This window comes from Molossus molossus, unplaced genomic scaffold (assembly GCF_014108415.1).
Source record: "Molossus molossus isolate mMolMol1 unplaced genomic scaffold, mMolMol1.p scaffold_m16_p_5, whole genome shotgun sequence".
NCBI lineage: Eukaryota > Metazoa > Chordata > Mammalia > Chiroptera > Molossidae > Molossus > Molossus molossus.
Window position 1 is genome coordinate 80,747,975 of NW_023425388.1, and position 27,915 is coordinate 80,775,889.

Consider the following 27,915-nt stretch of genomic DNA (forward strand, 5'->3'; position numbering starts at 1 on the left):
ATTTTTTGTTGAAATAAAGAACTCACTGGATGAATTAAATAGCAAATGATAAAAATATCAAACACTGTAAACTGAAAATTGTGTTAATGCTAGGAAAGGAAATAAGATTGGGAAGTTGTCAAGGAATTGGAAAACTAGGAACCGAAGTGTCAACATTAACCAATATAGATCTCAGAAGGAAAGAAAAGAAAAGCAGAAGAAGGAAGGTATTTGAACCAAAATGAATCTAATAAGGTTTTTTTTTGTTTGTTTTGTTTTGTTTTTAAGAAATAACAATAGCCTGACTGGTATAGCTCAGTGGTTGAGCATCAACCCATGTACCAAGAGGTTGCTGGTTTGATTCCCGGTCAGGGCACATGCCCAGGTTGTGGGTCCAATCCCCAGTGGGGAGTATGCAGGAGACAGCCAATCAATTCTCTCTCTCATCGATGTTTCTGTCTCTCTTCCTCTCTTTCCCTTCCACTCTGTGTGAACAAAATATCGAAAAAATGTCCTCAGGTGAGGAAAAAAAATGAATTAATAAGAAAAACAAATAACTACATAAGAACTTAGATTCAATGGATACACAGAATGCTGTACAGGAGCATTCTGTACACATACTTAAAATTAAATATAGCAACAATTTAAAAATACTAAAATTAAAAAAAAAAACACCTAAATTTTTGAATCTTTAAAATGGAAAAAAAAAAGTTTACAAATGAACAATAAGATTGACATTGGTTTTATAAACAGTTTGGTTGAATATAGGGAACAATAACACAATATCTCAGAAATATTTAAGAAAACAACTTAATATTAAAGTTTTATATCCTGATAATATCATTAAAATTGAAGGGTCAGATGAAATATTTCCAAGCATATCAAGTGTCAGTGATTAGTGCAAATACAATTTTTATTTGGTAACTTCACATAGGAAAATCCCCAGCAAAAAAGTAGATAGAACCAGTGGGAAGAAATGAAGCACAATAGATAAGAGTGGGGTTGACTGATTATTGTGAAATAAGCCATCTATAATATTTCAAAATTAAAGTCCATAATATATCAATATGTAGGGATATCAGGAAGGGAATGACCAGAAGATATAAGAGTAAAATTAGCTTCCATATATTTATAAAATGTAGACATTTTTGGAGCAAAACAAGCGATGAGTAGTTCATAATCAATTAAGGATAACTAACACAAGATGTGGATTTTAATGTTTCAAACCAGCAAAGGAATATCTGTCCAATAGAAAGTTTCAGAGAAGAAAACAAACAGAACAAAAAGAAACTGAATGATAGAAATAAATGGCAATATATATTGTAAAATATTATAGGTTAAACTCACCCAGCAAAAATGCAAAAAAAAGACTCTACAAAACAAAATATTTAATAAATTCATTTAAAGAAGAAAGCAACTGAAAGTTAGCCAACAAAGAAAGACTAAAGATAGGGAGTTGGGAGGAGGGGGAGGGAAGAGATAAACCAAAGAATTTATGCATATAAGCATAACCAATGGACATAGACAACAATGCTGGGGCAGGGAGGAGAGGGGAAGGAGGGTGTCAATGGGAGAGAAAGGAAAAACATTGGTAACAAAATAAATCAATTAAATTTTACAAAAAAAAAAAAATGTATACACACACACACACACACACACACACAAACCAAGAGAAAGCTTGGATAGCTGTTACAATATCTGAAAAACTGTAATTTAAAGTAAAATATACAATTAGGCAAGGGGTCAAAAAATGTATAACATTATTAACACATACTCCTCATTATGGTCTTCTAGCTACAATTTACAAAACTATGGGGAAACTGGACTTTATGCTTTTAATATAATGCTGACAAAATAGTAAAAAAAATAGATGTGCATATAGATGTTTTGAATTACATAAATAATAATTTAAATATGAGTATATGCAATTTTATATTCAATAAACAATCTCCGTATTTTCAAAAATAAATAATATACCTGGTTAAAAAGAAAGTTTCCATAAATTTCAAAACAGAAACAAAGCAAAAAATTATAAAGACTATTTTTTTTACTACAAGAAAATGTAATTAAAATCAACTTTAAAATGAAAAACAAAAAATACTCCACGTGTCAACATTTTTTAATTAAATAAATATTGGGTTAATGGGTAATTTTAGGAGACTTCTGCCTCCAAGTCCGATAAAGTTAACTTGGAGAAGTCCATCTGACAACTAAAAATAACTGACAAAAACTGAATAAAGTACAAAACACATCTTTGAAATATCAAAGGAAGCTGAAACAACCAGGGCTAAGGGGTAGAAATTTAAAAGAGAAAGGAAACAGGAAATGAGAGCAAACATTCTGTGAGCCATTTCCTTCCAAGGTACCGGCAAATTCAGGCAATGTCCTGAAGCTACACGAGCAGGGTGGGGGGTGACTGTAAATATGTTGTAAAATTATGGAAAAAAATATCTTAGAACCATAAAAATAAAAAGATTGCAAAATATCTAATATTGAAAACCATTACTTTGAGTATATATCATAATAGTTACAAGATATAATAAAAGAGAAGAACTTACTTAAAGTAACAGTAAAAAAAGATAAAATATTTGAATATAAATTTTACAAGAAATTTGCAAGACCTCTATGAGTAAAAATGTTAAAAACTACAGAAAAATATAAAGTGATTTGCAAAATGGAAAGGAGTACTGTTTAGTGGACTAAAACACTAAACATCATAAAGATACCTGTTTTTAAGTTAATGTATCAATTGTTGTGATCCAAAAGGAATGTTCATTAGGTTTAATTGAAAGTTCATGTGAAAAGATAAAGAATTAAGAATAGCCAGGGCCCTGGCCAGTTTTGCTCAGTGGTTTGAGCATTGGCCTGTGGTCCAGAGAGACCAGGGTTTGGTTCCCGCTAAGGGCACTTACCTGGGTTGCAGTTTGTCCCCAGCCCAGGTTGGGTCATGTGGGTGGCGGCCACTCTATGTGTCCCTTTCACGTTGATGTTTCTCTCTCTCTCTCTCTCTCTCTCTCTCTCTCTCTCTCTTTCTCTCTCTTCCTCTCCCTCCCTCCCACTCTATCTGAACAAAATATCGAAAAATGTCCTTGGGTGAGGATAAAAAAAAAAAAAGAATAGCCAGGAACCCCCTACAAAATTCACTAAAAATGCAGAATTTCAACTACTATTCATGAAAAACATAATAAAGAACAAGTCTCTATACAGTGTGTTTTGGTACACAATAGGAAGCCAGTAGAACAAAATAGAAAATCTTCTAATAAACCCAAAAGAATTACAAATTCTATTGATTTTCTGTTTTCATTATCATTGGTTTCTACTCTTCTTTTTCTAGTTTCTTAAGGTGGACATTGAGGTCATTGGCTTGATACATTTCTTCTTATAGTCATAGTATAAATTTCCCTCTGAATGCTGCTCTATCAGTCCACCCCAAATTTTGATATGGTTTGTTTTTATTTTCATTTAGTTCTAATTTACATTTTGATTTTTTATTTGCTCATGGATTATTTAGAAATCCTCTTTTAACTCATCTTTATTGTTGAATGTATTACAGATGTCCCCGCTTTTTCCCCCCATTGACCCCCTCCTCCCATATCCCACCCCCCTTCAGCCTTCCCCTCACTATTGTTGGTGTCCATTGGTAATGCATATATGCATAGGAGTTTTTGGGTTACCTCATCCTGCCCTCCCTCCTCCCTTCCCTTTGAGGTTCATCAGTCTAACAACAAATTTGTAATTCTTAATTCCTTCATCTTTTTTACCCATCCCCCCAGCCCCATCCATCTGGCAAGTAACACAACGTGTTCAGTATCTATGAGTTTTGTTTCTGTTCTGCTTGCTCATTTTATTTGTAGATTCAATTGTTTATAGATATGTATTAATTGCCATTTTATTGTTCATATTTTTGTTCTCCTTCAAGAAGACCCTTCAACATTTCATATAATACTGGGATGGTGGTGATGAACTCCTTTAGCTTTTTCCTGTCTGGGAAACTCTTTATATGGTCATCGATTCTAAATGGTAACTTTGCAGGGTAGCGTTAGTCTTGGTTTTAGGTCCTTGCTTTTCACCACCTTGAATTTTTCTTGCCACTCCTTTCTGGCCTGCAAAATGTTTTTTGAGAAATCAGCTGACAGTCTTATGGGAGCTCCTTTGTAGGTAACAAACTGCTTTTCTCTTGCTGCTTTTACGATTCTCTCTTTGTCTTGAACCTTTTGCATTTTGATGATGATGTGTCTTGGTGTGGGCCTCTTTAGGTTCATCTTGTTTGGGACTGTCTGTGTTTCCTGGATTTGTATGTCTGTTTCCTTCACCAAGTTAGGAAGTTTTTTGTCATTATTGTTTCAAATAGGTTTTCAATTTGTTGTTCTCTCTCTTCTCCTGGCATGCTTGATGTTGTCCCAGAGGCTCCTTACACTATGCTCATCTTTTTGGATTCTTTTTTTTTTTTTTCTGTTCTGATTGGGTGTTTTTGCTTCTTTATATTCCAAATTGATGGTTTGCTTCTTAGCTTTACCTACTCTATTATTGATTTCCTTTAAGTTATTCTTTATTTCAGTTTATGCATCCTTCATTTCTGACTGGTACTTTTTTATGTTGTTGATGTTCTCACTAAGTTCCCTAAAGGTCTCTTTAAGTTCCTTGAATGTCTCACAAAGTTCCTTGAGCAACCTTATAATCTGTCTTTTGAACTCTGCATCTTATTGATTGCTTATCTCCATTTAGTTTAATTCTTTTCCTGGAGTTTTGTTTTTTCATTTCAATTGGGACATGTTTCTTTGTCTCCTCATTTTGGCTACTTCTCTATGATTGTTTCTATGTATTAGGTAGAGTTGCTATGTCTCCTAGGCTTTATAGGGTGGCCTATTGTTGTAGGCATCCTGTAGGATCCAGTGGCACAGCCTCTCTGATCACTCCAGCTGGGCCCTCAAAGTGCACCCCTAGTGTGGACTGTACACCTTTCTGTTGTAACTGAGTCTTGATTGAGGTTGGCATGTCAATGGGAGGGATTTCCTCAAACTGATCAGCTGCAAGGACTGGCCTCTGACTCTCTTTTTTTTATTTTTATCCTCACCCAAGGACACTTTTCCATTTTTTGTTCAGACAGAGTGGGAGGGAGAGAGAGGAAGAGAGAGAGCAAAACATTGATATGAAAGAGACACATTGAGTGGCTACCACCCGCATGACCAACCAAGACCGGAGACAAACTGCAACTTAGGTACTCATCCTTAGTGGGAACCGAACCCGGGTGTCTCTGGACCGCAGGCTGATGCTCTAACCACTGAGAAAACCGGCCAGAGCAGCCTCTGACTCTCTTGGAGGATCAGATATGTAGGGGCTCACCACACAGAGAAAGACTTACTTCATCAGGGCTCTGGTACCCACTGAGTCCACTCATTGAGTGTGTCACTTGTGGAGGTCGTTGGGTGCTGGTGTTTCGATATGGTCTGAAGCTGTCCACTGGGTGTACTGGCTCTGGAGCAAGTTCAGCCACTGCCTGTGTTCTATGTGGTATACCCCAGCATAAGCTACAAAGTGATCTTCAGATGGCTGCTTTTTGTGCTGGGTTTGGAGTTGTCCAGGAAAAGCCAAGCTGTGAACCAAGGCTGGCTGCTTCTAGTGCCAGGCCTGGGACCACTTGATGAGAGGTATGGGGCTCACTGAGACCAGATGCTGCTTGTTTAAGAGATTTTAGGAAAACCTGAACAGGATCCAAGACAGGCCAATCCTATGGTAAAGCCTTTGTGAACTGCTTGGGTGGGCTGGAAAGTTGGGTGGGGCGGGGCCTCAGGGAATCACTAGGGTGGGGCAAACAGTGTGAGCCAGGTTGCTGGAGTCCCAGATGTGGTAGCTGTCTCTTGCCCCAGGGAAGGGCTCACCAAAGGAACGTCAGCCTCCACCATCACTTCTGTCCATGAGAAAGCTGTCTTTCCAGCCCTCCTCCCGAGACCAAACAGCTCAGTTCTTCCCTGTATGTCTTTGGCACCCCTCAAGCTGCTTCTCCTCTGAGCTTAGAAGGAGCAAGTCTAAGTAAGTCTGTGCATGGGCCCTTTAAGTCTGTACCTGGGACTCCAACAGCCTCAGCCTCAGTTCCCGCTGGTTTTTCCAGCCAGAAGTGATGGGGACTTCCTTACTGGCACTGGAACCCTGAGCTGGATGCCTGGTGTGGAATGGGGACCCCTTACTACTCACGGAGGACCTTCCCAGCCAAAGTGACCCTCCTGATTTTTATCCACCACACATGGGTGTGGGGCCAGCCCATCTGTGCCTCGGCCCCTCCTAACAGTCTCAATGTGGCAGCTTCTTTAATTTTGTAGCTGTAGGACTTCCATTCAGCTCGATTTCAGGTGGTTCTGAATGATGGTTGTTCTGTAGTTTAGTTGTAATTTTGATGTGGTTGTGGGAGAAGGTAATACCGCATTTAGCTATGCCGCCCTCTTGACCAGAAGTTTTAAAAATACTTTTATTTTCAAATTATTTGTGGGATTTTACAAAGAATTTTTTCTGTTACTAATTTCAAATTTAATCTCACTGTGATCAGAGAACATTCCTTGTATAACTTGAATTCTTTTTATATATCTCAAGATTTATTTTATGGCCCTTGATATGGCTAATCTGTGTAAATGTTTTGGGTACAGGTTTGAAATAGTGTACATTATTCTGTTGTTTATGGAATATGCTACAACTGTCAAATAATGTTGACATAACAAAGTAGCACAGACCAGGGGCTTAGAAAACTGAAATATGTTTTTCACAATCTGGACAAGGTGTTGGCAGGGTTGATGTTTCTGAGACTTCTCTCCTTGGTTTACAGATCACCTTCTCTTCCCTGTGTCTTCACATGGTCATTCCACTGTGCATGCCTGTGTCCCAATCTCCTCTTTTTTTTTTCTTAATTAATTAATTTATTTTTGTTACAGATGTTTCTCCTTTTTCCCCCACTGATTCCCCCCTCCCCTCCCTTTCCGCCCTGTCCCCAGCTTTGTTGTCCCTGTCCATTGTTCATGCATACATGCATATAAGTTCTGTGGTTTATCTCTCCCAACCACCCCCTCTTCTGGGGATAGTCAGTCTGTACCCCACTTTCACAATAATCTCCTCTTCTTACAGGATTCACCTAAATGACCTCATTTTAACTTACAGATTGTTAGGACTTCATTTCCAAATACAATCACATTCTGAGGTACTAGGTGTTCAGGCTTCAACATAATTTGGAGGTGGTGGTAATACAATTTAGTCCATAACAGTATGGTACAAGTATTTTGTCTCCTTTCTTACTTTTGCTTACTAAATTTACTAATTATTGCAAGAGGGGTGCTAGAATAATCAACTATAATTATAACAATAAAGATAATTTTTAAAAAAAGAAGAGAGGATTAGCAGCACCAGTATCTTCTTATGACCCTTCTCAAACACTATGCTCTCTTGAATTACTTCTCCACATATTAGTTGTATCAGTTTTAGAAATATATACAAATGGGATTATAGTACGTTTATTTTGTGTCTAGCTTCCTTTGCTCAAAATTTAAGATTCACCCATATTACTAAACGTAATTGTTAATTTTTATTGCTTCATGGCACCTTTACATCAATATAAGCCAGTGTATTTTTATTCATGCGACTCTTGGTGGGCATTTTAGTTTTTTTCAGATTTGGGCTATTGGGTATAATGCAGCTATATACATCCTTGTACATATTTTTTGGGGGCACATATGTATGCATTTTTAGGGGTGGAATTATTGGATCATAAATGCATATGGAAGTTCAGTTAGTAAATAATGTTTCTATGGAATTAAACTCCCACTAACAATGTTTGAGAGATGCAATTGCTACAAATATTGACAGAAATCATGGTATTTTTATTGCTTTTCATTTCAATCACTTTGATCAATATTTATTGACATCTTGTTATGTTTAGACGTTTTTAAATTTCTACAATGATTTAGAGATATTGAACACTTTTAAAGAAAATATTCTTTGGTCATTTGGAAATTCTTTTATTTGAAGTATTTATTCAAATCTTTTTTTAGTTTAATTTAAACTTCTTCATTTTTCTGTTGTGTTATCTGTGTGTGACTGATTTTTAGGAAATCTTTACATATTTTGTTTTATTTTTGTGTATTATTAATATCTTCTTTCTTGCTGTAGCTTGACATTTTATTATTAACTGTGATAGAAAAATCTTAATGTTAATGTTGTTTAACTGCATCTTTCCTTTGTAGTTAGTGGCATCTATGTCCTTTTTAAGAATTATTTCCCTACTCTGGCCAGTTTAGCTCAGTGGTTAGAGAGCATCAGCCCACGGTCTAGAGAGACCCGGATTTGGTTTCTGCTAAGGGCATGTACCTCGGTTGTGGTTTGTCCCTGGCCCCTGTTGGGGTTGTGTGGATGGCAGTCAGTCAATGTGTCTCTCTCACACTGATGTTTCTTTCTGTCTCTTCCTCTCTCTCTCCCTCCCACTCTATCTGAAGATAAATGCAAAATATGTCCTCAGGTGAGGATAAAAAAAAAGGGGGGGAATTGTTTCCCTAAAGCAAAATTCAAGTTTTCCTTCTATGTTTCCTTTTAGGACATTTATTTTTCTATATTTTATATTTAGATTTTTATATGAGTTTACCTGGGCTACTATAACAAAGTATCACCAACTGAAGTCTTAAACACAGAAATGTATTGTCTCAAATATATTGTCTAGAAGTCAGAAATCAAGATGTCCGTAGGGTGGGCTCCTTCTGAGGACTCCGGGGAAACACTGTCTCACCCCTCATCCATACCTTCTGATGGTTTTCTGACAATCTTTGACGTTCCGTGGCACGTAGAGACTTCATCTTCACATAGTTTCTCTCGTGTATACGTCTATGTCTAAATTTCATCTTATTGTAAAGATACTGGTCATATTGGATAGAGAGCCTAGTCTATTTCAGTATCACCTCATCTTACCTAATTACATCGGCAATGACTCTATTCTAAACAAGATAAAATTCTTAGGTATTAGGGTTTAGGACTTCAACTTTTTAACTTTGAAGGTATACAATTCAACCCATTACAGATTTAAGGTTCATTTATACTTGCTTTTTTGGTGAATGGTGTAAGACATTCCTTTTTTTCTCTGTGGATATCCAGTAAACCAACACTATTTATTGATAAGACTCCTTTTATACTGCTTTGTCAATGCCAGCTTATTCATAAATTAAAAATTTATGTATGCCTGAGTTTGTTTCTAGAGACTATTTCTTACACAGGTCCATTTGTCTATCATTGTGCTAATATGTCTGTCTTAATACAGTTAGTTTAAATATCTTTCTATCCTGTGCAAATCTTCCCACTTGCTTCTTTTCAACATCTTAATAATTTTGTCCTTTGGGTGTATGTGTGTGTGTGTATATGTGATTCAACTCATCGGTTTTCATGCACACATACAAATGACTGATGAAACTTTATTGCGATTGAAATAAATTTGAAGAATATCTTAAAAATACAAGCCTTCCAGTGATCCTTGAACATGTTATTTCTCTTTTTTGCTTCCTTTTATTGTTCCTTGAAAAGATTACATTTTTCCTAGGTGTTTAATGTTTTTATGCTCTTAGAAATAATTTTAGGTTAAAAGTTTCATTTTCTAACTTGTTGCTTGCACATGGAATTGCAGTTGCTGACCTTGCCTCAGATGCTACCCAAATTTATGTATTAAACAACAATTTCTCTGTACATTATTTTGGATTTTCTATATGCACAATATGTCATCTGCACAAACGACAGTTCAGTTTTTTCTTTCCATCCCTCATACGTCTCAATTGCTTTTGGTGCCTATTACACTGGCTAGGATCCAGTGCAATGTTGCAGAGCAGTAGTAACAGCATCCCTGCTCATTTCCAATCCAGAGCAAACACTCTTGATCAACCACCATTAAGGATGTTATTACCAGTAGAATTTTCTAAAGAGACCATTTACCTCTTTCTGGATATTTGTATTAGTTTTAACTTGCTGCATAGCACGTTAGCACAAAATTAGCTTAACATAATTTTCCATTTAGTAGCTATCCATTTTGTAGGTCAGCAGCGGCTGGGTTTTTGGTTCACGTTATCACAGGTTGAAATCAAGGTGTCAGCCAAGCAGAAATCTCATCCAGAGGCTCTGGGAATGAGTCTGCTCCAAAGATAGTTCTTGTGGGTGCCGGAGCTCAGTCCTTGCTGGTTGGAGGCTGCATTCATCCCCTGCACAGTTGCTCCTCAGTCTTAAGCCAGCATCCAGCTAGCATGCCAAGTTCATGTACTTCCAATCTCTGACATCCCCAGACCTTGATCTTTAAACCTGGATTTAAAAGGTTCAAGTGATTCAATAAGGCCCACCCGGTTAATTTCTCTATTTCAGGGTCAATTGATTTTGACATTGATTACATTGGCAAAATCTGTTTTGCCATGTAAAGTAGCAAAACCATGGGAAACATATTCACAGGTTCAGTCTGCATTCTATAGGAAAAGATTATAGAAGGGTGAGAATATAATTTAAAATTTTGCCTTAATTTTATCAAGTGCTTAATATTTGTCTATTGACATGATTATATTACTTTTCTTCTTCTTTTTTAAACTTTATGTGGTAAATTACATAGATTTATTTTTTTACTATTAAGCATTTTACAAATTGGCATTTTACAACAGACGCATCTCATTTGAGATGTTATCTTTTTTATCTTGAGGGATTTAATTTGATAAGATGTTTAGAATTTTTTAAATCTCACAAATATAGTAATATTCTTTTCTTGTTACAACTCATCAAATTTTGGTATAAATAGCATACTGGCTTTATAGAATATGTAGGGAAACTGAGTCCTCCTTTTCTTTTTTTTTTTTTATCCTCACCTGAGGATATTTTTCCATTTTTTGTACAGATAGAGTGGGAGGGAGAGAGAGAGAGAAACATCGACGTGAAGAGACACATCGAGTGGCTGCCACCCGCACGACCAACCAGGGCACCAGGGCCGGGGACAAACTGCAACCGAAATACGTGCCCTTAGCTGGAACCGAACCCGGGTCTCTCCGGACCGCAGGCCGACGCTCTAACCGCTGAGCCAAACTGGTCAGGGCGAGTCCTCCTTTTCTATCCCTATAATATTATATATAATATTATTGATACTTCTTTTGTGATTTTAATAAACTTACCAATTAAACTATTATTTAACAAACATAATTTATTAATATATAATTATTCAGATTTTCTATTTTTCTTGTGATTTTCAGAAAATTTTTATTGTATCTAATTTATAAATTTATTATTATTAAATTATTCATAACATCCTTATGTTATCTCTATAATGCTTATAGAATCTACAGAAATGCCTCATTTTTATTTTTGGTATCAGTATCTTATTTCTTTTGTCCTTGATCAGACAAAAAAACAACAAATTTTGGCTTTTTTTCTTTTCTTTATTATGTTTAATTTAAATTTTATTTCTCCTTTTGTCTTCTTTATTTCTTTCTACTTATTTCAATTAAAAATTTTTTTTTATGATCTAACTTACTCATATACATGCTAAGAGCATCTCATTTTTAGACACAAACACAATGCTGTATTATTAGAACCATAGCAATAATCAAGTTTCGGAAAAAGTGATATAAATCTCAAATTTGAATTTATTTTGATTGATGCTCTAGTTTTAATTAATTAATTAATTTTAACTGAATTTACTGAGGCAACAGCAGTTAAAAAATCATACAGGTATCAAGTGTTCAGTTTAGTAAAATATCATCTGCACACTGCATTATGCACTCACCTCCCAGTCAATGATCTTCTGTTCCCCTTGCTCCAGTTTTACTGTGCATCCCACTCTGTGCTTTGCTTGTGCCCTTGGGTGCCGTATTTTAGATATCCCTTGTATTTATATTGACAAAAGTCCTGTTCCATTCTCGTACTTAAGCCAAGTTCATGGACTGCTCTCCAAGGTTTCAACCCGTAGGCTCTCTTGAGTAAAAGTTTATTTCAGATTCTTGGACTCATATTTTTTCAAATATAAAAAAATATTTAATTAAAAATTATAGAGCCCAGCTGGTGTGGCTCAGTGGACTGAGCATCGTCCCATGGACTGAGAGGCCCTATTTTGATTCCTGGTCAGGGCATGTACCCGGGTTGCGGACTCCACTCCCAGTAGGGGAGTGTAGGAGGCAGTCTATGGATGTTTTTCATATCGAAGTTTCTCTCTCTGAATAGTTGTCATATATTTTTAGTTTCCCTTCAGAGTCAGATAAATACTAAACACATAGTTAGACAACAAAATATATTTATTGATTAGTTTTTAAAAATCAGCATATTACTTAAGATGTCTTGTAGAAATTAGGATAATATAATTTCTAATCTGAAAATTTTAAATTCCAGATGAGGTTGGCTTTTGAAGAAACTTTTGGAGAAGTTGCAATATTTTCAAGACTTCATAAAGTTCTGGATTTAATTGCCTTCAATATAAGCAAATCATCTTAAGTTTGGATTCATCATTTGGCAGTGGAGTGGGCAGCTTGTATAAAAGATTAAGTTTTCACCCCTCCTCCATTTCACCTTCTTACAGAATCAGAAGCTCTCAGGAGTGAGCAATTAGTCATTGTAAAAATTCAAAGTGAAAATTGACTATACTCTTTCCATTGCAAGATTAAAAGACATCCAGAGAGCCGATTTCCCTTATATTCGATGAAATCTATCTATCTATCTATCTATCTATCTATCTATCTATCTATCTATCTATCTATCTATATCTATCATCTATCTATCTACTATCTATCTATCTATCATCATATATCTATATATATCTATCTATATCTATCTATATCTATATCTATCTATCTATCTATCTATCTATCTATCTATCTATCTATATAGAGAGAGAGAGGGAGTGCTTTGGTCCCCATTTAAAGGTTATCTACTTTCTGTAAGAACAGTATGAGTATCCTAACTTTGAGGCTGTATTTCTTTTTTCTTGAAGCCAAAGAAAGAAGATACATGTTTTTTTTCATTTGGGAATGATCTAAAGTTAGATCAAGCTGGTCAGTAACCTAGTTGAACATATAACAACAACAGAATATGTCCATGGAAGTGTGATTATTTCTAACACGAGCAAATATTCACATATTTTTATTGGCAGAGAGTTGGATGTTTTCCCACTTTAGGTGCAATTTCAGTATGCATAATAAATGCATTGAATATAAAATCGACTTTAGAGTGAAATGTGAGGAATGCATTATTATTAAATGCTTAATGATTGAAGAAGCAACAAACAGTACATTCCCAAAACATGAGAAAATATTGCACATATAATGAGAGAAGCACTAAACTATGAGTTGGATATCTGGATTCAAGACACAATGTAACACTGCAAAATGAGCACTAATTTTGAAGGCTTATTCATCTGGCTTTAAAGCCTGGCTATACCATGTACCAGCTAACTGAGATTAGGAAAGTCAATTAAAAGACAGATCTCAGTTTGTTCATCTGGAAAGTGGTTATACCATCATCCAATCCATATTGTTTAGTATTTATATTTATTGCCTTTTTTTGTACTTCAGTCCCAAAATTTTCTCAATAGATTATATATGTTTTAATGTGCAGACATTCTGAAAAAAATCTATAGAAAGTTAGGGTATGCCTTTTTTTGGGGGGGGGGGCTTGGAAGCTATCAGAAATACATGGAAAGCAAGGAATGAAGTATCAAGCAGAACCTGCAGCAGGCTGGAGAAGAAAGTTTAAGTGAGGGAACAAGAGTCCAAGATAGATGGGAATTCAGGGGAAATGTTTGTTAAGCAACATTTGTACCAAGGAAGAAAATGAATAATTAATGAATGTGTGATGATGGTGATGGAAAGTAGACTGAATCCAGAGAAACAGAGTAAGTGGTTAGCAACGAGTAATTCTATTAATCCTACTACTTGTTGAATTAGATGAGGCAAATCAGAATTTTCATGGGTCCCCACTGTTGGAGTTGATCTATGTGTCTCCTCTTCAGGTCAGTGTTGCTGTATCAAATATTTGATTAGTTCCCCTGTAGACTCTTCATTTGTTTATTCATTTATTCTTTAAATATTTTTTGAGTACCTATTTTGTGTTAGAAATTGTAGTGTTAAAAATGAGGCAGGTAATTATCCTTGTCCTCATAGTGAGTGTCAGGCAACATACAGAAACAATATGTAAAGCATTTATGCATGTTAGAAGGTGATTTGGTTCATGTCTTTGGAGAACAATAAATCAAGGGTATATCCAAAGTAATGCAACTTCATGTTTTTAATTAATTAATTTATTTATTTTTGTTACAGATTTGTTATTTTCCCCCCATTGACACCTTCCTCTCCCTCCCTCCCTGCCCTGTCCCCAGCTTTGTTGTCCATGTCTTTTGGTCATGCATACATGCATGCAAGTTCTGTGGTTTATCGCACTCCCCCACCCCCCTCTTCTTGGGATTGTCAGTCTGTATCCACGTCTCTGTGACTACCCTGTTCAGACTGTTACGTTCATTATATTCCACAAATAAATGAGATCATATGATACTTGTCTTTCTCTGTTTGGCTTGTTTCACTTAGGATAGCACTTTCCAGGTCCCTCCATGTTGTCTCAAAAGATAAATGATCTTTCTTTCTTACAGCTGCATAGTACTCCATTGTGTATATGTACCATGGCTTTTTTATCCATTTGTCTACTTATGGACATTTGGGCTCTTTCCAGATCTTAGCTATTGTAAATAGTGCTGCTATGAACATGGGGGTACAGATATTCTTTCTTATTGGTGTTTCAGGCTTCTTAGGATATATTCTTAGAAGTGGGATCACTGGGTCAAATGGCAATTTAATTTTTAATTTTTTAACACCATATTGTTATCCATATTGGCTGCACCAGTCTGCATTCCCACCAGCAGTGTATTAGAGTCCCCTTTTCTCTACAACCTCGGCAACACTTGTTGTTTGATGATTTGTTGATGGTGGCCATTCTGACAGATGTGAGGTGATAACTGATTGTTGTTTTAATTTGCATCTCTCTGATGATTAGTGATGTTGAGCATTTCTTCATATGTCTCTTAGCCATTTGTATGTCCTATTTGGAGAGGTGTCCATTTAGTTCCTCTGCTCATTTTTTTAATTGGTTTTTTTGTCTTCCTTTTGTTGAGCTATATATTGGAAATTAACCCCTTATCTGATGTATCATTGGTAATTACCTCTCCCTAAAAGTGGTAGTTGTTTCTTTTGCTGTGCAGAAGCTTTTGAGTTTGATGTAGTCCCATGTGTTCATTTTCTCCTGTTTCTGTTGCCTTAAGTAATTTATCAGTGAAAATTCTGCTGCATATGATGTCTGAAATTTTGATGCCTACATTTTCTTCTAGGATTTTTATGGATTCATGAGTCACATTTAAGTCTTTTATCCAATTTGAGCTTATTCTTATGTATGGTTTAAATTGATGGTGGAAGCACATACCTTGTTCATGGATTGGAAGAATTAGCATCATTAAAATGTCCATACTACCCAAAGCAATCTATAGGTTCAATGCAAGCCCCATCAAAATACCAATGACATACTTCACAGAACTAGAACAAATACTTCAAAAGTTCATATGGAACCAAAAAAAAAAAAAGCCCGAATAGCCACAGCAATCTTGAAAGAGAAGGACAAAGTCGGTGGGATCACAATAACGGATATCAGGTAATACTACAAATCTACTGTAATCTAAACAGCCCGGTACTGGCACAAGAACAGACACATAGATAAATGGAATAAAACAGAGAACCCAGAAATAGACCCAAAACATTATGCTCAAATAATATTTGACAAAGGTGGCAAGAGCATACAATGGAGTAAAAACAGCCTCTTTAATAAATGGTGTTGGGAAAATTGGACAGCTACTTGCAAAAAAAGATAATGCAACTTTAAATAAGTTGGTAAAGTTTGTTCTTATTAAGAAAGTAAGCAACGTTTTAAAATAGATGAGGTAGTCAGTCATGCAGATGTATAAAAGAGGATTCCAGGAAGAGAGATTAAGAAAATAGGGAGAATGCTCTGACCAGTGTGGCTCAGTGGCTAGAACGTTGGCCCATGTAGTACAGGTCATCCTTGATCTGGATCGATTCCCGATCCAGATCAAGGGCACGTACCTGAGTTACAGGTTCAACTCCTGGCCCTGGTCAGGGTGCATGCGGGAGGCAACAGATCGATGAGTCTCTCTCACATCAATGTTTCTGTTTTTCTGTCTCTCTCTCCCCCCCCTCCCTCCCTTCCACTCTTTCTAAAATTCAATGGAAAAAATATCCTCAGGTGAGGATTAAAAATAAATAAATATTTAAAAAAAGAAGGAGAAAGAGACCTTCAGAAAAATACTAGAAAAGTGAATAGTATAACACCTTATAGGCCATTGTAAAGATTTTGACATTTATTTTGAGTGAGATAAGAAAACATTGAAGGATTCTAAGTGGAGGAGAGCATAATATGATAAATGTTTCAAAAAGATTGCTTTGCTTGCTATGTTGGGAATAGATTCCAGATGGGGAAGAGATGAAACCAGAGAGACCACTTAAGAGATTATTACAATAATCCAGGGAAGAGATAATATGTTTTGGTCCGAAGAGATGACAGTGAGATGTTGACAAGAAATCAGTCTATGAATATATTCTGAATGTGAATCCCACAGGATTTCTTGACAGATTGAATGTGATATATGAGAGAATAAGATGAATCAAAGATGATTTTCAGGGTTTTGGGCCTGGTCAGCATAAAGGATGGAATTGATTTTAAATCATATGTGAAAAACTACAGGTAGAAAAGGTTTGAAAATTGAGATCAGAAGTTCAGTTGTGGGATATTAAATATTAAACAGATTAAATTCGAGATGTACATTAAGTGCCCAATGGTGATATTGAGTTGGCAGTCGAATGCACAAGTCTGGAGTTCAGAACACTGATTTAGGGTAGAGATCTAAATTGGGGCATTATAAGCTTTATATAATATCAACAAAGGAGTGAGTATTGGTAGAGAAGAGATTCTAGGACTGAGCCATGGGGCACTTCATTGTTAAGAGGATGAGGAGGAAAATAACAACCAGCCAACAAGACAGGAAGGGATATTGATAAGGTTAACGTAAGAGGAAAACTAAGTAACTGTAGTGTCCTGGAATCCAAATGAAAATGAGTTTCTAGCAGTAGAGAGTTATCAATTGTGCCAAATATTGCAGATGGGGAATAAAATATGGGAAATGAGAACTGACCGGTACATTTAATAAATTGATGGTCACAGGTGGTCTCCACAGTGGCGATTTCAATGGAGTTTTGTAGGCAAGAGTCTGACTGTAGAGGGTTGGGCTTGCCTCCTTAACTTTAGTGAGTTAGGTTAATTAATTTCCCAGCACTTTTCTCTCTCCTGAAATCCCAAAAGACTCTAACCATCCCCTTGTATTCTCCCTCTTCCCCAAATACTAAGGTTTCATATAGCTTCTTATAAATTTCTAATTGTGTAATGAGCACAGATACACTTAGAATGCTTGTTCCTAGCCTTAAAAGACCAATCAGGGAGTTGATGTCTTTAATTTTTGTTTGTTTGTTTGTTTTCCCTTATACCTCTAATAGGTTACAGACAATGTTAGCCACAAGAATGATTACAAACATAACAGGCTCAGTGTTAAATATATTTTATTTAAAAACTGGGCACAAGCAACAGTTTGGTAAATTCAATAACGTTTTGAACTAATACATATTGTCAAGCTTTTGGCCTGTTAGAATGACTGTTATTTTGCGACATTTTGCTAGTAAAATATTAACAGTGGCATTCAATTTATCGAATCATGGAAACTAGATTGAGCAAGGGACTCTCGGTGCCATGCAATTCAATGGCCCTTGTTTCACCAGTGAGAAAACATAAGGGTCAGAGATGTAAATTACTTGTGAAAGTATGCTTTACAAGATATAAAATCTACCAATAGCTGGTTCAGTATCCTTTCCAGTGGCTCAGGTATTCTGGTTCTTGCCCAGGCATGTAGAAATTAAAATACTTTTCCTCACTAGAGGAATGCTAAACATCTTAAATCATTTAATCAATTTTATTATAAGAAGTTTTAATCATTTTTCTTCCAGGACATATAACATTCATGGGCATCTCTTTATGCATTGTCGGTATAAGCGATTGCCTTCTTTCAGACAGGTGGTGATGGGTATTTGGACATTCTATTCTTTTCAGAGTGCAAGAAGGAAGCTAAGTTGACTTAGCAAAACTTCTTTTCTAGTTTTAGCAAATAAGGGGTCTCTTTTTCTCATCCATGCCTGCTTGAATTACAAACGACTCCTTGAAGCATATGTTTTCACTAAATTTGACAGCTAGGAAGGGAGGTTCACAATTTCAGCAGCTGTTACTTGTTTTTTTTCCGTTACTGAGATGCACAGCAAGACCACAGTGTCTAGAGATTTTTTTGATTACTCAGCAGGACAGTAGAAACTACAGCAGAAAGATGATAGAAAACACCAGAAGGAAGGCATGGCATGCACAAACATCAAAAAAGCATGATTGATAGACATAATCCACAAATAAAGCTACTCTAAAATTACAGTGACCAGAGAGAAGATTACTGGTGCAAAACACATAAAAATAGGGACGTATTCAAGGCGAAATGTTATCATATATAGAATATAAATTAAGTCGACATCAGTTTTTGCCAAAGCAGATTTTTATATGATTGGACTTTAGTGGGACAAACATTTACTCTGCAATTCATAATGCCCTTTCTTTTGAACAACTAATAAATTACACAATAGAAGAGTGTTTGTTTTAAATGGCTTCAAGCCAGAACATTTGCTGTCTGGCTCAACAAGTGATTTAGGACAAAAGTTTGGAAACCAGGATATAAAGAACTAATCTAGAGGCAGAGAATAAAAGTATAGAGGAGGTGAGCAGAAGACTCAGAAAAGAGGCAGAGAACAGCAAGATACTGAAATCATCTTTAAAAAAGAGAAAGCAGACTTCTGGTCAAGATGGCGGCGTAGGTTAACGCGGTATCGCGTCCTCCCACAACCACATCAAAGTTACAACTAAACTACAGAACAACCATCATTCAAAACCGCCTGAAATCAAGCTGAATGGAAGTCGTACAACTACGGAATTAAAAAAAAAAAGCTGCTACATCCAGACTGGTAAGAGGGGCGGCGGCAGCGGCGAGACGGGCTGGTCCCACACCCAAGCGTGGTGGATAAAAATCAGGAGGCTCCTGCGGCTGGGAAGGTCCTTCCTGAGGACTGAGGGGTCCCCGTCCCACACCAAGTGCCCCGTTCAGGGTTCCAGTGCCAGGAAGAGAATCCCCATAACTTCTCGCTGGAAAAACCAGCGGGAACTGAGGCTCAGGGAGGCTGAAGCGGCTGGAACCCCAGGCAGCTCCCTAAAGGGCCCGCGCACGGACTTATCGGACTCTCTCCCTCTAAGCTCGGAGGGGAGGCAGCTCGAGGGGCACCAGAGACACACAGGGAAGAACTGAGCTGTTTGGCACTGGAGCGAGGGCTGGAGAGGGGGCTTCCTCGGGGACAAATGTGCTGTAAGAGGCCTTTGTTCCTTTGGTGAGCCCTTCCCGGGGGCGGCAGACAGAAGCCATATCTGGGACTCCAGCAACCTGGCCCACACTGGTAGCCCCGCCCTGGTGACTCCCTGAGGCCCCGCCCCACCCCACCCAACTTTCAAGCCCACCCAAGCTGTTGCCACTTGCTTAACCATAGGATTGGCCGGTCTTGGATCCTGCTTCAGGTTTTTCCTAAATTCTTTCAAACGAGCAGCACCGGGTCTCAGCAAGCCCCATACCTCTCATTAAGTAATACACAGAAACAAACACAGGGAGGCAGCCAAAATGAGGATACAAAGTAACAGGTTCCAAATGAAAGAACAGAACAAAACCCCAATAAAAGAACTAAGTGAAAGGGAGATAAGCAACCTAACAGATACTGAGTTCAAAATACTGCTTATAAGGATGCTCAATGAACTTAGTGAGAACCTCAGTGAACTTAGGGAGGGCCTCAAGAGCATAAAAAAGGACCAGTTAGAAATCATGGATACACAGTTAGAATTAAAGGAGGCATTAACTGAAATAAAGAATAATTTACACAGCTTCAATAATAGAGTATGTAAATCCAAGGAGCAAACCATTGATTTGGAATATAAGGAAGCAAAAAATCCCCAATCAGAACAGCAAAAAGAAAAAAGAATCCAAAAAAATGAGGATAGTGTAAGGAGCCTCTGGGACAACTTCAAGCGTGCCAACATTCGCATCTTGGGGGTGCCCGAAGGAGAAGAGAGAGAACAAGAAATCGAAAACCTGTTTGAAACAATAATGGCAGAAAACTTTCCTAACTTGATGAAGGAAACAGACATACAAGTCCAGGAAGCACAGAGAGTCCCAAACAAGATGAACCCCAAGAGGCACACACCAAGACACATCATCATCAAAATGCAAAAGGTTCAAGACAAAGAGAGAATCTTAAAAGCAGCAAGAGAAAGGCAGCTAGTTACCTACAAGGGAGTACCCATTAGGCTGTCAGCTGATTTCTCAAAAGAAACTTTGCAGGCCAGAAGGGAGTGGCAAGAAATATTCAGAGTGATGAAAACCAAGAACCTACAACCAAAATTACTCTATCCTGCAAAGCTGTCATTTAGAATCGATGGACATATAAAAAGTTTCCCAGACAAGAAAAAGTTAAAGGAGTTCATCACTACCAAACCGTTATTATATGAAATGATGAAGGGTCTTTTTGAAGAAAAAGATAAAATGTATGAACAAACAAAATGGCAATGAATACATGTCTATTAACAATGGAATCTACAAACAAAATGAACAGGAAGAACAGAAACATTCTCATAGATACAGAGAACATTTTGTTGGTTGCCAGTTGGGAAGGGGGTTGGGAGAATGGGTGAAAAAGGTGAAGGGATTAAGAAGCACAAATTCATTGCTAGACTGACAAACCTCAAAGGGAAAGGGGTTGGGGGGGGGGGTGGGAAGAAATAAACCAAAGAACTTATATGCATAACCAATGGACACAGACAATAGTGTGGGAAAAGGTTGGAGGGGGGAGGGAGTGGGGAGGAGGGGGTCAATGGGGGAAAAATGTGGAACATCTGTAATACATTTTACATCCAACAATAAAAATAAAAAATAAAAAAGAGAGAGAGAAAGCAAATGCATCCAATAGAGACACACTCCAAACCTTTCCCCTCTACCCAAAGAAAACATGAGTAATCCTCAGTGAAAAGTGCAGAATGACTGCCCTATTTGTTGGGAGTAGAGAGATTGAGCTGGAAATAAACTTTATGCAGTAACCCACCTCATGAAATAGATAAGGAGTGTCTCTCTGTGCAGATTAGAAATAAAATTTGAAGACAGGTAAAGGATGGCCAATAATCAAAGTGGGAATGTTTGAGAAAAATAATCTCTTATGAAGATGTAACAGTAAATGTGAAGATACGTTCTGTAAGTAACAGTATTATTAAATATTATAGTTAATATAAAGAACCCTATCTCTAAACAACAATAAACAAAGCAACTGATGTTTGTTTGCCACACAAAGGAGTAGAAAATGCTGAACAAGAGTTTAAAGAGTATGGAAAGTATCTTTTTCTCCTCAATTAACATTGTGAAGATAAAGAAAATAAAGCATATTCTGCATGATCCTTATAAGTGGAATTTAATTTTAGCTAACTAGATTTTTTTCAACTATCTTTCAATTCAAACTTTTAAAAAAGTGGGTTTTTTTTTAAAGAAGAAATCTTTATTTTATCTTCAAAGTGGGTCACAATGACCTTAAATTATTTATTCTTTGGTGAACAAAAGAGTGTTCAGTGACATGTATGAAAACTTGTAGAAGTTTACTGCTGTTCTATAGTTAGGAAGCCTTGATAACACAGAATTCTTATATTAAGAGTCATGTTATGACTGAATTTTTTTGCTAACAAGAACAATGCTGTGCATATTTTGAGGGAGAAAGACACGTGGCCTATGTTTTATTGGACTTTTGATGTTTGATTGACATAATTTAATTCATTGTTAAGTTAGACCGTTAAGCCAAGAGAAATGTTTTTTTTTTTCCTTCTTAAATTTTGATTACTTTGATTGAATTTAAATTATTCAGAAACAATATTGATTTTATGGGAATGTAAATAAAATAAAAGCAACTTTTTAAATTAGGGACAAAACGTAATGTACACAAAATGAATGGGTGAATAGAAGGTTTAATAGTGTTGATGTGGGAAGACAAGTATGTTCTAATTCAGATAGACATGTTTCTAGATGCAATATTGTTGGTTTAGTAATAAAACATATGTCAAAATCCCTGTAGAATCATTTGGTACTCAGGAGATACTTAAAGTCAAACTCTGGTTAAAGTATTTCCACACAAAGGCAGGTATAAAATGTTTTTAAATACATTTTGCAAAGTGTTCAACTGAGCCCTGCTGGTGTGGCTCAGTGGTTGAACATTGACCCATGTACTAAGAGGTCGCAGGTTTGATTCTTGGTCAGGGCACATGCCCAGGTTGTGGGCCAAATCCCCAGCGGGGGGCATGCAGGAGGCAGCCAGTCGATGTTCTCTCTCATTGATGTTTCTCTCTCTCTCCCTCTCCCTTCCTCTCTCTCTAAAATAAATAAAGAAAATAAAAATGTTTTAAAAAAAATTTCAACTGATGAAGTACCTTGTAGGAAAGAGAAATTCTATAAGATTATAATAATTTCAGAATAATTTTATGTGATATACTATTTATAAATTTAGGTTTGGTTTTATAGGAGTTATTTACATATATACACATATATACATATATATGTGTGTATATGTATATATATCTATTATATATATAATAGATATACACACACACATTATATATAATGTATTATTTTTTATTTCAACATAAACTAACCTAAGATATATAAGAACTATGTGAATTGTTAATTCTGATGGTAAGATTATAGGTGACTTATTTTCCTTTGTCTTATCTTGTATTACTGTTTCTTTCTATATTGTTATTGCATTTATTGTGTTTAAGTATAACATTAGTTTTTTTTTTTTTTTCTAAACTGGTCACCTATTCAATCTAGTTAGACTTGAAAACTAAAGTCAATATTGAATAACATTAATTCAAAATTTACTGGTTAAATGTTAAGCATGACTTTAATCATATTTGGTTAGCTTATACTGAAATAACAACAAAACATTTTTTAAAGATTGGTTATTTAGTACAGAAAATATTTCTGTGTTTCTTGCAGAAAGATTAATCTCCCAGGAAATTTTATTGCTTTATTTTTAAAAGTCAATAATATTTAGAAGTTTAAAAAAAATCATGTGTAATAAACATAATATAAATATATATTACATTGTTTTGTCACAGACAAAAAATAGCCCCCAAATATGTCATGTGTTAATCCCCAGAAAATGTGGATTGATTAGGTACCTGCAAAGGGGAATTAAGGTATCTATCCACCTGACTTTAAGATAGCACGATTATCTTGGATTTTCTAGATTTTCATTTCTAATGAAATCACCAGGCTCCTTCAAAGGGGAAGAGGGAGGCAGAAGAGGAGGTGAGAGGGATGTTATCTAGGGAAAAACCTACTGCTGCTGTTTCTGAATGTGGAGAAAGAGGACGGCGAGCTGAAGGATGCAGGCAGCTTGTAGAAGCTGAGCAGGACAGGGAGATAGATCCCCCGTTAGAACCCTCAGCAGTGACATCTTACATTTAGCCCAGTAAGACCTTATGATCTTTGTACTTAGGACACGAAGATAATAAACATATGTTGTTTCAAGCCACTAAGTCTGTGGTAGTTTGTTACACCAATAGAAAATGACACACATATATAATAAAATTGTAAAAGATTTTACATTGATGAAACTACTGTTTCTGGGCTTGTCATTTTTTGATACAGAATTGTAATGGTTTCTGGGATCATTCCACTTCAGTCTAAAGAACTTTAGATACTACTTTTAGGACAAAGCTGCTGGAGATGAATTTACAATGCTTTTGTCCACCTGTAAACATCTTTAATCCTTTTTTTTCATTACCATTATCCTACTTACACCGTCTTCCACCTCCATCCACCCCCTACCCCCTACAATCACTACACTGTTGTCCATAAGTTCTTTTTCTTTTTGCTCAATCCCTTTATGCCCCTGCCTTTTCGCCACCACCCAGAGCTGTCAGCCTGCTCGCTCTCTATGAGGCTGTCTCTGTTTTACTTGTTAGTTCAGTAGGATTCCAAATAGGATGTTCTTATTTTAAAACTTATTTTTTCATTTAGTACTTGAAAGATATTCCATATTTTCTCCTAACCTCCATTTTTTATGTTAGTCATTACGCTTAGTATTATACTCACATGTGATAAATGTGTCCCTTACCATCACCCCACCATCTGCTTTAGATTGTTCCTTTATGCTTGGTTTTCAGCACTTTAACTCTGTTGTGCATGAATGTTATTTTCTTATTATTTATTCTGCTTGGGGTTCACTAAAATTCTTAGATGTGTGAGTTGATATCTTTCATCAGTTTTAGAATATTATATACCATGTCTGCCTCATTCTCTCCCTGCTTTTTCTGACTACAATTTCATATATGTTCAATAGTTAGATATTGTCTCATAGATCTTGGATACTCTGTTTTATTTGCTCACACTTTCCCCCACTTGATATGTTTTAGTTTGGATCGATGCTATTGGGCTGTATTGAGTTTGTAGGTTGGTTTCTCCTCTATGTCTAGTCTGCTAATCTATCAAATACATTCTTAGTTTCTCACATTGTATTTTTCATTTACAGCATTCTTATGTGGGATTTTTAAAAATAGATTTGTTGTTGCTGAGAATTCTCATCTATTCATAAATATTATTTATTTTACCCCCCTGGGGTAAATATTCATCATTTTCTAAGCCTCTTTCTGGCTGTCTGTACATGTGAAGCCATTTCCAAGTTTAGGCCTTTCCTCTTCTTGAGTCCCATTTCCTTCTTCATGGGTATTATAATATTTTATTGTATCATGAATATTGGATAACAAAAAACAAAGAGATTGAAATAATTTCTATTTTAACTAGAAAAGGGTGCACCTTTCTGCGAGGACTCTAGTATAAGAAACAGAGTCTTATTCTGTAATTAGTTGGGTCTGGGCTTTATTTATTTATTTACTTGTAATCCTTCACCACTGCATTCCAATCAATAACTTGAATACTAGATCAGGGTCTCCCTTCAGCGGGTCTTGGAATTTGAGTCTGGGAAGACTCCAAAGACCTCCTTATACTTTAAAACCCAACTATAATCTTTCAGGACTGTGGAAACACTCTGCCTTACAGTCTGGCCATCAGCTTTTGGGGCTCATAAAGAATTCTCTTTTTTCGCTGGACCTGCAATGGCTGTCTGTCCCTTAGAGGTCTCTCGCCTTTTCTCCAGGCCTGGAATGAGGAGGGGTTGTAACAGGATACTTGGTCATGGTCTTTCATGCCACAGAGAGATTTTTCTTAGCTATCTTGTTCTACACACAGAAATCTTCAAGTTCTGTACACTTTTGCCTCGGAAGGCACTCTCTAAGTGATTCTTCCCTTATAACTCATTAAAAGCCTAGGTTTTGAAAAGTTAAAATTATTTTCCCCTACCCCTGGTCTTCAGCCGTCTCTGGACTTCGGTGCCTCAGATGAGGGGCCACTCTCTCAGCTCTCCCTCTACTGCATGAACACTCAGCAACAGCCCATGGGAAAGAGTCGGACGTGGGGTTCAAACTCTCTCTGCTGATGAGATTGTTTGGAATATTAAAACATCATACTTGGCCTCCGTAATCCCAGCTTCTTCTTTATCTATTGCAGTTTTCTTTCCCTCTCACTGCTTCACCAAGAATGAAGGTGATTAAGATCTTTACTGTTCCAAGAGGAGATTGTACGTTTTTGAATTTTAGTTCATTCAGGTTTCTTCTTCAATTCACTGATGGATTTCAATAAAATTATATGTTTCAAGGTTATCTGGCTTGTTTGCATTGTATGTTAGCAAGTATCCATATCTTAAGCTGAAAATGATACCTAAACAGTTTCTTCAAGAAAATTCTATTTGCCTTATCTTTATTTTGCATTGGAATTATATGATTTATTGGGTTGCAAAGTTAATCTCTTAATGAAGTGACTGCATATTTCTGCTGTCTTAGCTATTTTTTATATTTTAAAAAATGTTGAAAAAGTTTCTGCATGTTTTGTGCCTTGGAATGGATATGTGTTTACACTTAGTATTTTCTATGATGAACATATAAAGCACTCTGGGTTATTTAGTTACAATAGGTGGCAATAATAAAAGAATAAAAATAAATCAAGGAACTAAATGATTACATTTAGAATGTTACTTAAATATTCTCTTACTCTGAATTTCCACCTAAATGTCCCTTATTTTGGTAGAAAAACCACCAATATTTACCTTATTCAATTATTGATTTTAAATGATTTCTTCTCACTTGGTCTTTATATATCTATTGTTATAGAACAAATCTCAATTCAACAATTGACATGAACTTTTTTTTTTCTTTTCCCGAGCATGTATTATCTGGTTTCAAATCAAGGTTGTTATTTAATATGATCCAGAAAAATCTTTGTAGGCTGCAGTCCTTAACCTAATGTTCTCTAAAGCAGACATTCTGTTTCTATCCTTCAGGAGGTTTTCTACTTCTTTTGCTTTCTGATAAGTAACCTAAGCAATAACTTTTTCCCCGTATTTTACAATATTTTTTATTTATCGGGGTCATCTATATTGGTCCTGGCATTTCCCCATATTCTGCCATCTCTAGAGCTAAAAATCTATCAAGAACAGACTTTATCCAGTTGTTGGCAGTTATTATTTTGTGAGAAGAGATAATGATTTTATTATATAATTAAGATACATGATTTTATTTCATAATAACACAAAAGGGAAGGGAGGAATGTGGCTTAGAAGTAAACATTATTTATTTACTTAATTAATGAAAAATGATGGTATTAAACTATGAATCAAATTATAATCCACATTAACAAACTGTTTCACCTTATTCTGGTACATTTAAATTTTTATGTAAAAAGAATAGCCAGAAGATTGGTGGTCAAAGACATATTTGCCTCTGAATTGTATAACTTTCTTCAGGAAAAAATAAAATAAAATAAAATAAAAGAATATTAGAGGACAGGAGAGGGAATTTTCTCTCTTCTCTCTCTCTCTCTCTCTCTCTCTCTCTCCCTCTCTCTCTCTCTCTCTCTCTCTCTCTCTCTCTTTCTCTCTCTCGTTAGAAACAATCTGCCAGAACTTTCTTCAGGATGTTGACTATTGCTCAATTTCAATAGTCATTAGTCTTGAAGGTTTTATAAAAATTTAAAAATAGATATTTTATGATAGTAATCTAATTATATCCAACTTTCTCCACAAAGTCTTTGGAGCCATGTTGTTTTGGGAAAATGAACCTAACCATCAAGTTTTTCAAAATCATATCCATTGGCTCATAAATTATTTTACTGAAAAACTAGCCCTGAAATTCTCACCAACATAAACAACTGTATCTATAGAGATTTATGCTTTACATTCCATTCTGAACATTTCAAATCTCCAAGCTTGTAAGTTTGTAAACTTTGTGGTTTTTATTCCAAAGGGATCATAAAGTTGCATATTGTTGAGGAAGAGAAAAACATAGGTAATTTCAGCAGGAAAGTTGACATGATTTTTTAAAAAATATATTACTTTAGAGAAAGAAGAGGGCTGGCCATTGCATACTGAATTATATAGAAAGTGTAGATTTCAGAAAACAAAAGCTTCCCAAAGAGTCTCTGAAGTAGCTCATAGCAAACAAACATAACAATGCCAATGCTAACTTAGTTGTACCTGGGAGCAAGAAAGGATGATTAATATCACCATTTGAGTTTCCTCAGACATCTGCATATGTAGTGTAGTTTATCAATAAAGAGAACACATGCCTCAGTGTGACTGGTTAACC